Below are 10,566 nucleotides of genomic sequence, written 5' to 3' on the forward strand. Positions count from 1 at the left end.
GGTGGTGGATGAGGGACCGATTGTTATGCCTGAGTGTGCTGTTAAATTAGACAACAAGGTTGTCAAGGTGTTAGCGGACTCAGGATCTTCCTACACCATGATGCGTGATAAAAATTGGGAAATGGTATTTGGCAATGAGTATGGCCCTTTAGTGGAGCCTGACATTAACCCAGTGAGCTATGGTGGGACCAAAATTGATATAGTGGGATATAAAGTTATGAAGATCCAGTTTCAAGACAGGACAACTGTAGGCAAGGTTTATGTAGCAAAGCGAGGAGATAATCTTTTGGGTTGGCGACATCAGCGGGACATGGGCATCAAGTTGGATCCCAACTCCACCTGTCAGGTCTTGGTAGTGAGTGATTGTGATGCTAATCTGGATATTTTTGAGGAATTTCCCCCAGGTTTTTACTGATAAACTGGGGTGTTTGAATAACTTTGAGCACAAGATTATTCTCAAAGGTAATGCTGTTCCTTCTGTACACAAAGTAAAGAAAGTTCCTAAACTGATGTTGGAACCCCTTAGAAAAGAGCTCAATCGAATGCTGGAATTGAAAGTAATTGAAGAAATTGAATCTTCGGAATGGTTGGCCCCAATAGTTTTAGCACTCAAGGAGGGTGGGAAACAAATTTGTATGTGTGTGGACCTTAGAGACCTCAACAGACACATATGGGTGGATCGCCAACCCTTGCCAAATATTTCGGAAGAGCTATCTGGGTTAGGAGGTTCAACATTTTTTAGTGTTTTAGATCTGTCATCAGCTTACCACCAGGTTGTTCTTCATCCCCGTTCCAGACATCTAACTTCGTTTGTGACGCTGTTGGGAGTGTACCAGTTTTCTAGAATGCCATTTGGACTAGCCTCAGCAGCTGCTTGTTTCCAACGTATAATGAAGAGAGTATTAGGGGGATGACATATTGGTGCATGGGAAGACATTGGGTGACCGTGACTGGATCTTAAGGGAAGTGTTGAACAAATTGGCTTTGTCAGGGTTGACTGTGAAGAAAGAAAAGTGCAAATTGCGAGTTACAGCTGTGACCTATCTAGGCCATACCATTTCAGGTGAGGATATCAAGCCCAAATTAGAACTAGTTGATTCTATTATCCAAGCACCCAAACCAAGGGACAAGGATGGTGTCAGATCCTTTTTAGACCTGGCTGAGTATTACTCTAAATTCATTGCTAACTTCTCTAGCATGGTTCAACCCCTGAGATCTCTTTTAAAGAAAGGAATTGAATTAAATTGGACTTGTGAATGCAAATCTGCATTTGTCTTTATTAAAGACAGTATTGGCAAAATGCCCACTCTGGGACATTTTGATGTGTTTGCTAAGACCATATTGTACACGGATGCGAGCATTAGTGGGTTAGGAGCTGTTTTGACCCAGAAGGTGAAGGATGAGGAGAAGGTAATTGCTTTTGCTTCTCGCTCTCTTAAAGGTGCAGAACATAACTATTCTGTTATTGAAAGAGAAGCTCTTGCCTGCTCATGGGCAATCAGGCACTTCAAGTTCTACTTGTGGGGCTTGCCTTTTGTTGTGAGAACAGATCATAAGCCCATCATTCAGATTTTTTCTTCAAGGAAAGGTGAAGATTTAACATCCAGAATAAAAAGGTGGGTAGAAGGTTTGATGGAGTATAATTTTTGAGTGGAATATATACCTGGCACGAGAAATAGTGTGGCGGACTTTTTATCACGTGCTTCCATTGATTGTGAAGATGAAGGGGAAGATGTTGTTGGTATGATCAGTTGGCCATTTCTGAGGAGGAGTGGAGGTGTGCGAAAGAGCAGGATGCCGACAGGAGGATCCTTGTGGAGTTTATTGTAAAGGGATGGCCAGATTTTAAAGATGTCCCTGATTCTTTGAAGAGATTTTGGACTGTGCGTGACAAACTTTGCTGAAGCAAGGATGAGTTATTCAGAGGATCCAAGTCTATCCCTCCAGTAGGCGTGAGAGAAAAGACGGTCAATTTGGCTCATGAAGGTCACATGGGCCAGAATTTAACCAAGCCAAGGTTGCGAGAGTTGTACTGGTGGCCAGGCCTGGATTGTGATGTGGAGGGTGTGGTGAAGGACTGTGTGTCCTTTGCGTGCAGCGATAAGTGCAAATCTGTGGTCAAGGCTCCACTTTCTCCTGTTGAGGTTCCAGAAAAACCCTGGATGAAGTTGGGACTAGATTTTATGGGCCCGTTCCATTTGTTACCTGCCAATGAACATTATGTTATGCTTCTAGTTGATTATACCTCGAAATGGGTAGTGACAAAGTGTGTGGGTTCATTGGACACCAAGACTGTAATTGAATTCCTAACAGAGGAGTTTTCTCGTGAGGGTATACCTAGTCATTTGGTGACTGGCAATGGAGTGCAATTGACATCTCAAGAGATGCTGGACTTTTTGAAGTCGTTAGCTGTGGTTCATACGAGGACGGCCCTGTACTTACCCAAGCTAATGGCCTTGCTGAAAGGATGAATAGGCTGGTGAAGTTTTGTGTTCAGGAAGCTGTAGAAACAAGGACACCATTGTCTGGCCTACTTAGAGAGATGTGGTGGGCACATCGTAATACTCCTAATACTGTCACTGCGATTTTCCCTTTTGAGTATTTAAAGGGCAGAGTTCGGTGTACCAAAATGAATCCAGCATGGATGAGGGGGATGTGGTTGCAGTCAGAACAATTGAGTGAAAAGCTGAACAAGGAGTATGAACGTAGAAGAATCTATCAGCAAAAATATTAATCTAGATATGATTCTAAAAACGGTGTTTCTGAAGTTCAATGGGTAGTGGGTGATATGGTGTTGGTGAAGAATCTGGTTTTGGGAGGAAAGGGAGATCAGGATTCATGGGCCCTTTCTGCATCAAAGAAATAAGAAAGAATGTGGTGGTCTTGGACAACAATGATGTGTGGAGCATGTCCCGGATTGTGAAATGGAAGAAACTGAATTCACCTCAATGGCCTAATAGACCCGATGGGACAATGCATCAATTGCGAAATGGACCCAATGCGACAATGCATCAATCTGATATTTCAACTTCTAATGGACTTAATGGGTCCATGCATGGGTCCAACAAGTTTTATGACAAGTCCAAGGTTCCAACTGGGTTTTAGAGAAAATCTAGAGCTCGTTGCAAGCCACGATGGATGAAGGACTATGTGACTTAAACTTTTGAGCTTTGCAATTTCTCTGTGATACCTAGTTGAAACCTTAGCATTTGCTTTTCTTATTTTTTTCTGTTTATTCCAAGTTCCTGTTGTTGTAATAGTATGGGTTAAGAGGGATGTGTTATGTCTTACTTTGCAATAAGCTGACAGAGTCCTTGGTGTTCCACTAAGAACTCTGCCAGTTGCTAGGCTCTTCAGAATGTGATGGGAACTCGGAGATAATGTTCTGTGGCAGTTGGTGGAGACCTGGAGACTTTTGGCCTGTTCGGTTGGTGGCTCTTCAATAAACCGCTTCCTACCAAACCTAGATGTGTAAGTGGCATCGTAACAGTATGCTTTAGTTACCTTAGGCAGGGCTAGAAAAATCTGCTGGAGAGATGGAGCTGTTTTAGATCCTACTCGCCCCTTCTGGCAGTGGACAAACAACAGGTGTTCTGTTCAGTCAGAAACTGAATTAGCAATTAAGATGCCTTTAAATCTTATTCTTGTCACATTTGCTGTGTTCAGAGACAGAGGTCAAAAGTCACTGTCTTCTTTCTAACACACAAAATTCATATAAGTCAACTTTACAAATATTTCAACTAATATTTCAGTAGCTTTGAAAGACCATTTTTTGTTCTTCTGTATAATGAAAAAAATATTTTAACAGGATGAAAAACAAAAAGGGCACGGGGTGCCCTTACCTGGTTCCAATCCATTCTTAGTAATAGGTCCTTTCAGGTTTTTGAGGTTTGCTGGACCTCAGACATGTTTTCATTGAACAGTGCAGTCCCTCAGGGCTTCTCATTAAATCCTATGCTTTCATATCACATAGGTCAAGACAGTTCACCTTACAAAATCCTGGCACTTTCTACCCCGGATGAGTGGTTGAAGAGCTTTGATTTAAGAAACTGTGTGATTATGGGCAACTCATACCCTTTCTGAGCCTCTGTTCACAGATCTAACAGTACATCAGAACTTTGGAAAAGGCTTCACAGAAGCAATAAAAACATAGAGGGCATATAGTCATGACATGGCCCCAGCTGTTTAGTGGCAGGTGGCTGGACTTCCAACTGTCTGTCGCTAAACACACTCCTGAAGCTGCAGCCTTCCAGCCACCAGTAGAGACTCTTTTGTAGCTCTGGCAGCTCCTCATGAGCCTCCGAGGACCCCACAGAGAACTTCACCTCTTCAACACCCCGCCTGCTCCCTAGATCTCCTCCTGCCCCCCACCACCCCAGGACCCCATGCACAGCTTCACCTCTTCACCACCCTCCCCAGACCATCCCCTGAGCCCCCCTACCCTCCAGGACCCCATGCACAGCTTCACCTCTGTACCCCCCTCCCCAGACCATCCCCTGAGCCCCCCACCCTCCAGGACCCCATGCACAGCTTCACCTCTGCACCACCCTCCCCAGACCATCCCCTGAGCCCCCACCATCCAGGACCCCATGCACAGCTTCACCTCTGTACCCCCCCGACCATCCCCTGAGCCCCCCACCCTCCAGGACCCCATGCACAGCTTCACCTCTGCACCCCCCTCCCCAGACCATCCCCTGAGCCCCCCACCCTCCAGGACCCCATGCACAGCTTCACCTCTGCAACCCCCTCCCCAGACCATCCCCTGAGCCCCCCACCCTCCAGGACCCCATGCACAGCTTCATCTCTGCACCACTCCCCACTGCTCCCCAGACCACCCCCTGAGCCCCCCACCCCCAGGACCCCATGCAGCTTCACCTGTGCACCACCCCCCACTGCTCCCCAGACCACCCCCTGAGCCCCCTACCCTCCAGGACCCCATGCACAGCTTCACCTCTGCACCCCCCTCCCCAGACCATCCCCTGAGCCCCCCACCCTCCAGGACCCCGTACACAGCTTCACCTCTGCACCCCCCTCCCCAGACCATCCCCTGAGCCCCCCACCCTCCAGGACCCCATGCACAGCTTCACCTCTGTACCCCCCCCCCGACCATCCCCTGAGCCCCCCACCCTCCAGGACCCCATGCAGCTTCACCTCTGCACCCCCCTCCCCAGACCATCCCCGAGCCCCCCACCCTCCAGGCCCCCATGCACAGCTTCACCTCTGCACCCCCCTCCCCAGACCATCCCCGAGCCCCCCACCCTCCAGGCCCCCATGCACAGCTTCACCTCTGCACCCCCCTCCCCAGACCATCCCCTGAGCCCCCCACCCTCCAGGACCCCGTACACAGCTTCACCTCTGCACCACCCCTGCCTGCTCCCCAGACCATCACCTGAGCCCCCCACCCTCCAGGACCCCGTACACAGCTTCACCTCTGCACCCCCCTCCCCAGACCATCCCCGAGCCCCCCACCCTCCAGGCCCCCATGCACAGCTTTACCTCTGCACCCCCGCCCCACTGCTCCCCAGACCACCCCCTGAGCCCCCCACCCTCCAGGCCCCCATGCACAGCTTCACCTCTGCACCCCCCTCCCCAGACCATCCCCGAGCCCCCCACCCTCCAGGCCCCCATGCACAGCTTCACCTCTGCACCCCCCTCCCCAGACCATCCCCTGAGCCCCCCACCCTCCAGGACCCCGTACACAGCTTCACCTCTGCACCACCCCTGCCTGCTCCCCAGACCATCCCCTGAGCCCCCCACCCTCCAGGACCCCGTACACAGCTTCACCTCTGCACCCCCCTCCCCAGACCATCCCCGAGCCCCCCACCCTCCAGGCCCCCATGCACAGCTTTGCCTCTGCACCCCCCGCCCCACTGCTCCCCAGACCATCCCCTGAGCCCCCCACCCTCCAGGACCCCGTACACAGCTTCACCTCTGCACCCCCCTCCCCAGACCACCCCCTGAGCCCCCTACCCTCCAGGCCCCCATGCACAGCTTTACCACTGCATCGCCCACGCCCCACTGCTCCCCAGATCTCATCCTGCCCCCCACTACACCCAGGACCCCATGCACAGCTTCACCTCTGCACCCCCCTCCCCAGACCATCCCCTGAGCCTCCCACCCTCCAGGACCCCATGCACAGCTTCACCTCTGCACCCCCCCTCCCCAGACCATCCCCGAGCCCCCCACCCTCCAGGCCCCCATGCACAGCTTCACCTCTGTACCCCCCCCGACCATCCCCTGAGCCCCCCACCCTCCAGGACCCCATGCACAGCTTCAACTCTGCACCCCCCTCTCCAGGCCACCCCCTGAGCCCCCCACCCTCCAGGACCCCATGCACAGCTTCACCTCTGCACCCCCCTCTCCAGGCCACCCCCTGAGCCCCCCACCCTCCAGGACCCCATGCACAGCTTCACCTCTGCACCCCCCTCCCGAGACCATCCCCGAGCCCCCCACCCTCCAGGCCCCTATGCACAGCTTCACCTCTGTACCCCCCCCGACCATCCCCTGAGCCCCCCACCCTCCAGGACCCCATGCACAGCTTCAACTCTGCAACCCCCTCCCCAGACCATCCCCTGAGCCCCCCACCCTCCAGGACCCCGTACACAGCTTCACCTCTGCACCCCCCTCCCCAGACCATCCCCGAGCCCCCCACCCTCCAGGCCCCCATGCACAGCTTCACCTCTGTACCCCCCCCCCGACCATCCCTTGAGCCCCCCACCCTCCAGGACCCCATGCACAGCTTCACCTCTGCACCCCCCTCCGCAGACCATCCCCTGAGCCCCCCACCCTCCAGGACCCCATGCACAGCTTCACCTCTGCACCACCCTCCCCAGACCATCCCCTGAGCCCCCCACCCTCCAGGACCCCATGCACAGCTTCACCTCTGCACCCCCCTCTCCAGGCCACCCCCTGAGCCCGCCACCCTCCAGGACCCCATGCACAGCTTCACCTCTGCACCCCCCTCCCCAGACCATCCCCTGAGCCCCCCACCCTCCAGGACCCCGTACACAGCTTCACCTCTGCACCCCCCTCCCCAGACCATCCCCTGAGCCCCCCACCCTCCAGGACCCCATGCACAGCTTCACCTCTGCACCACTCCCCACTGCTCCCCAGACCACCCCATGAGCCCCCCACCCCCAGGACCCCATGCAGCTTCACCTGTGCACCACCCCCCACTGCTCCCCAGACCACCCCCTGAGCCCCCCACCCTCCAGGACCCCATGCACAGCTTCACCTCTGCAACCCCCTCCCCAGACCATCCCCTGAGCCCCCCACCCTCCAGGACCCCGTACACAGCTTCACCTCTGCACCCCCATCCCCAGACCATCCCCTGAGCCCCCCACCCTCCAGGACCCCATGCACAGCTTCACCTCTGTACCCCCCCCCGACCATCCCCTGAGCCCCCCACCCTCCAGGACCCCATGCACAGCTTCACCTCTGCACCCCCCTCCGCAGACCATCCCCTGAGCCCCCCACCCTCCAGGACCCCATGCACAGCTTCACCTCTGCACCCCCCTCCCCAGACCATCCCCTGAGCCCCCCACCCTCCAGGACCCCATGCACAGCTTCACCTCTGCACCCCCCTCCCCAGACCATCCCCTGAGCCCCCCACCCTCCAGGACCCCGTACACAGCTATACCTCTGCACCCCCCTCCCCAGACCATCCCCGAGCCCCCCACCCTCCAGGCCCCCATGCACAGCTTCACCTCTGCACCCCCCTCCCCAGACCATCCCCTGAGCCCCCCACCCTCCAGGCCCCCATGCACAGCTTCACCTCTGTACCCCCCCCCCCGACCATCCCCTGAGCCCCCCACCCTCCAGGACCCCATATACAGCTTCACCTCTGCACCCCCCTCCCCAGACCATCCCCTGAGCCCCCCACCCTCCAGGCCCCCATGCACAGCTTCACCTCTGTACCCCCCCCCCGACCATCCCCTGAGCCCCCCACCCTCCAGGCCCCCATGCAGCTTCACCTCTGCACCCCCCTCCCCAGACCATCCCCTGAGCCCCCACCCTCCAGGACCTCATGCACAGCTTCACCTCTGCACCCCCCTCCCCAGACCATCCCCTGAGCCCCCACCCTCCAGGACCCCATGCACAGCTTCACCTCTGCACCCCCCTCCCCAGACCATCCCCGAGCCCCCCACCCTCCAGGACGCCATGCACAGCTTTACCTCTGAACCCCCTCCCCAGACCATCCCCGAGCCCCCCACCCTCCAGGCCCCCATGCACAGCTTCACCTCTGCACCCCCCTCCCCAGACCATCCCCTGAGCCCCCCACCCTCCAGGACCCCGTACACAGCTTCACCTCTGCACCCCCCTCCCCAGACCACCCCCTGAGCCCCCCACCCTCCAGGCCCCCATGCACAGCTTCACCTCTGCACCCCCCTCCCCAGACCATCCCCTGAGCCTCCCACCCTCCAGGACCCCATGCACAGCTTCACCTCTGCACCCCCCTCCCCAGACCATCCCCTGAGCCCCCCACCCTCCAGGCCCCCATGCACAGCTTCACCTCTGCACCCCCCTCCCCAGACCATCCCCTGAGCCCCCCACCCTCCAGGACCCCATGCACAGCTTCACCTCTGCAACCCCCTCCCCAGACCATCCCCTGAGCCCCCCACCCTCCAGGCCCCCATGCACAGCTTCACCTCTGCACCCCCCTCCCCAGACCACCCCCTGAGCCCCCCACCCTCCAGGCCCCCATGCACAGCTTCACCTCTGCACCCCCCTCCCCAGACCATCCCCTGAGCCTCCCACCCTCCAGGACCCCATGCACAGCTTCACCTCTGCACCCCCCTCCCCAGACCATCCCCTGAGCCCCCCACCCTCCAGGACCCCATGCACAGCTTCACCTCTGCAACCCCCTCCCCAGACCATCCCCTGAGCCCCCCACCCTCCAGGCCCCCATGCACAGCTTCACCTCTGCACCCCCCTCCCCAGACCACCCCCTGAGCCCCCCACCCTCCAGGCCCCCATGCACAGCTTCACCTCTGCACCCCCCTCCCCAGACCATCCCCTGAGCCTCCCACCCTCCAGGACCCCGTACACAGCTTCACCTCTGCACCACCCCTGCCTGCTCCCCAGACCATCCCCTGAGCCCCCACCCTCCAGGACCCCGTACACAGCTTCACCTCTGCACCACCCCTCCCCAGACCATCCCCGAGCCCCCCACCCTCCACGACCCCATGCACAGCTTCACCTCTGCACCCCCCTCCCCAGACCATCCCCGAGCCCCCCACCCTCCACGACCCCATGCACAGCTTCACCTCTGCACCCCCCTCCCCAGACCATCCCCGAGCCCCCCACCCTCCAGGCCCCCAAGCACAGCTTCACCTCTGAACCCCCTCCCCAGACCATCCCCGAGCCCCCCACCCTCCAGGACCCCGTACACAGCTTCACCTCTGCACCCCCCTCCCCAGACCACCCCATGAGCCCCCCACCCTCCAGGACCCCATGCACAGCTTCACCTCTGCACCCCCCTCCCCAGACCATCCCCTGAGCCCCCCACCCTCCAGGACCCCATGCACAGCTTCACCTCTGCACCCCCCTCCCCGACCATCCCCTGAGCCCCCCACCCTCCAGGACCCCATGCACAGCTTCACCTCTGCACCCCCCTCCCCAGACCACCCCCTGAGCCCCCCACCCTCCAGGCCCCCATGCACAGCTTCACCTCTGCACCCCCCTCCCCAGACCATCCCCGAGCCCCCCACCCTCCAGGACCCCATGCACAGCTTCACCTCTGTACCCCCCCCCCCCGACCATCCCCTGAGCCCCCCACCCTCCAGGCCCCATGCACAGCTTCACCTCTGCACCCCCCTCCCCAGACCATCCCCTGAGCCCCCCACCCTCCAGGACCCCGTACACAGCTTCACCTCTGCACCCCCCTCCCCAGACCACCCCCTGAGCCCCCCACCCTCCAGGACCCCATGCACAGCTTCACCTCTGTACCCCCCCCCCCCCCGACCATCCCCTGAGCCCCCCACCCTCCAGGACCCCATGCACAGCTTCACCCCCCGCCTCTCCCTCCTGTTTATTTTTTCTATTTAACAGGTTCGAGATAAGCACTGACTCAGTACAAAATGTGTCTAATCCAAGACTAAGCAGTGTACCTGAAACCCCATAAAACACAAAGACAAGGCCTGTACTCACTCGGACACGGAGCTCACTCCCTGCTCTTCACCACTGAAGCAAATCCCGGGTCAGGTGTCAGCTGTGCAGGTGGCTCGCCTTCCTGACCCTGCGCATGCGCGGAGTCAACCCTTCGTCCGGCGCACCCGCAGTCACCGCGCGCATGCGTAGAGCAGATTCGCTATAAAGCTGCGCATGCGCTGACAATTTTCTTAGGCTGTATGTGTGCGGGGAGGGGGGGGCAAAGCGTCCTCACTCTGCGCATGCGCAAATCTCTAAAAAATCAATAAAAACACACTAGTGACTTGACCTCGGCGCATGCGCAGACAGATCTACTCTCCTGTAAATTACACTTTTTCTGCAGTTTTCAATAGCGCCAAGTTAACTGGTTTGCACCGGATCATGCGACGTTGAGCCAGCGCCGAGACTCGCACCAGG

General features: G+C 57.5%; 1 protein-coding gene across 2 annotated transcripts in view; it reads right to left on the reverse strand.

The window, feature by feature from the left end:
• LOC138295272 (zinc finger protein 850-like) overlaps positions 1 to 10,201 on the reverse strand; it is a 93,489-nt gene extending 83,288 nt beyond the window's left edge. For both annotated transcript variants that reach the window (XM_069233463.1, XM_069233464.1), the window contains exon 1: positions 10,150 to 10,201. The gene's annotated coding sequence lies outside the window, so the exon portion shown is untranslated. The remainder of the gene's footprint in view (positions 1 to 10,149) is intronic.
• Positions 10,202 to 10,566: the final 365 nt, after the last annotated feature.

This window comes from Pleurodeles waltl, chromosome 5, assembly GCF_031143425.1.
Source record: "Pleurodeles waltl isolate 20211129_DDA chromosome 5, aPleWal1.hap1.20221129, whole genome shotgun sequence".
Classification (NCBI taxonomy): Eukaryota; Metazoa; Chordata; class Amphibia; order Caudata; family Salamandridae; genus Pleurodeles; species Pleurodeles waltl.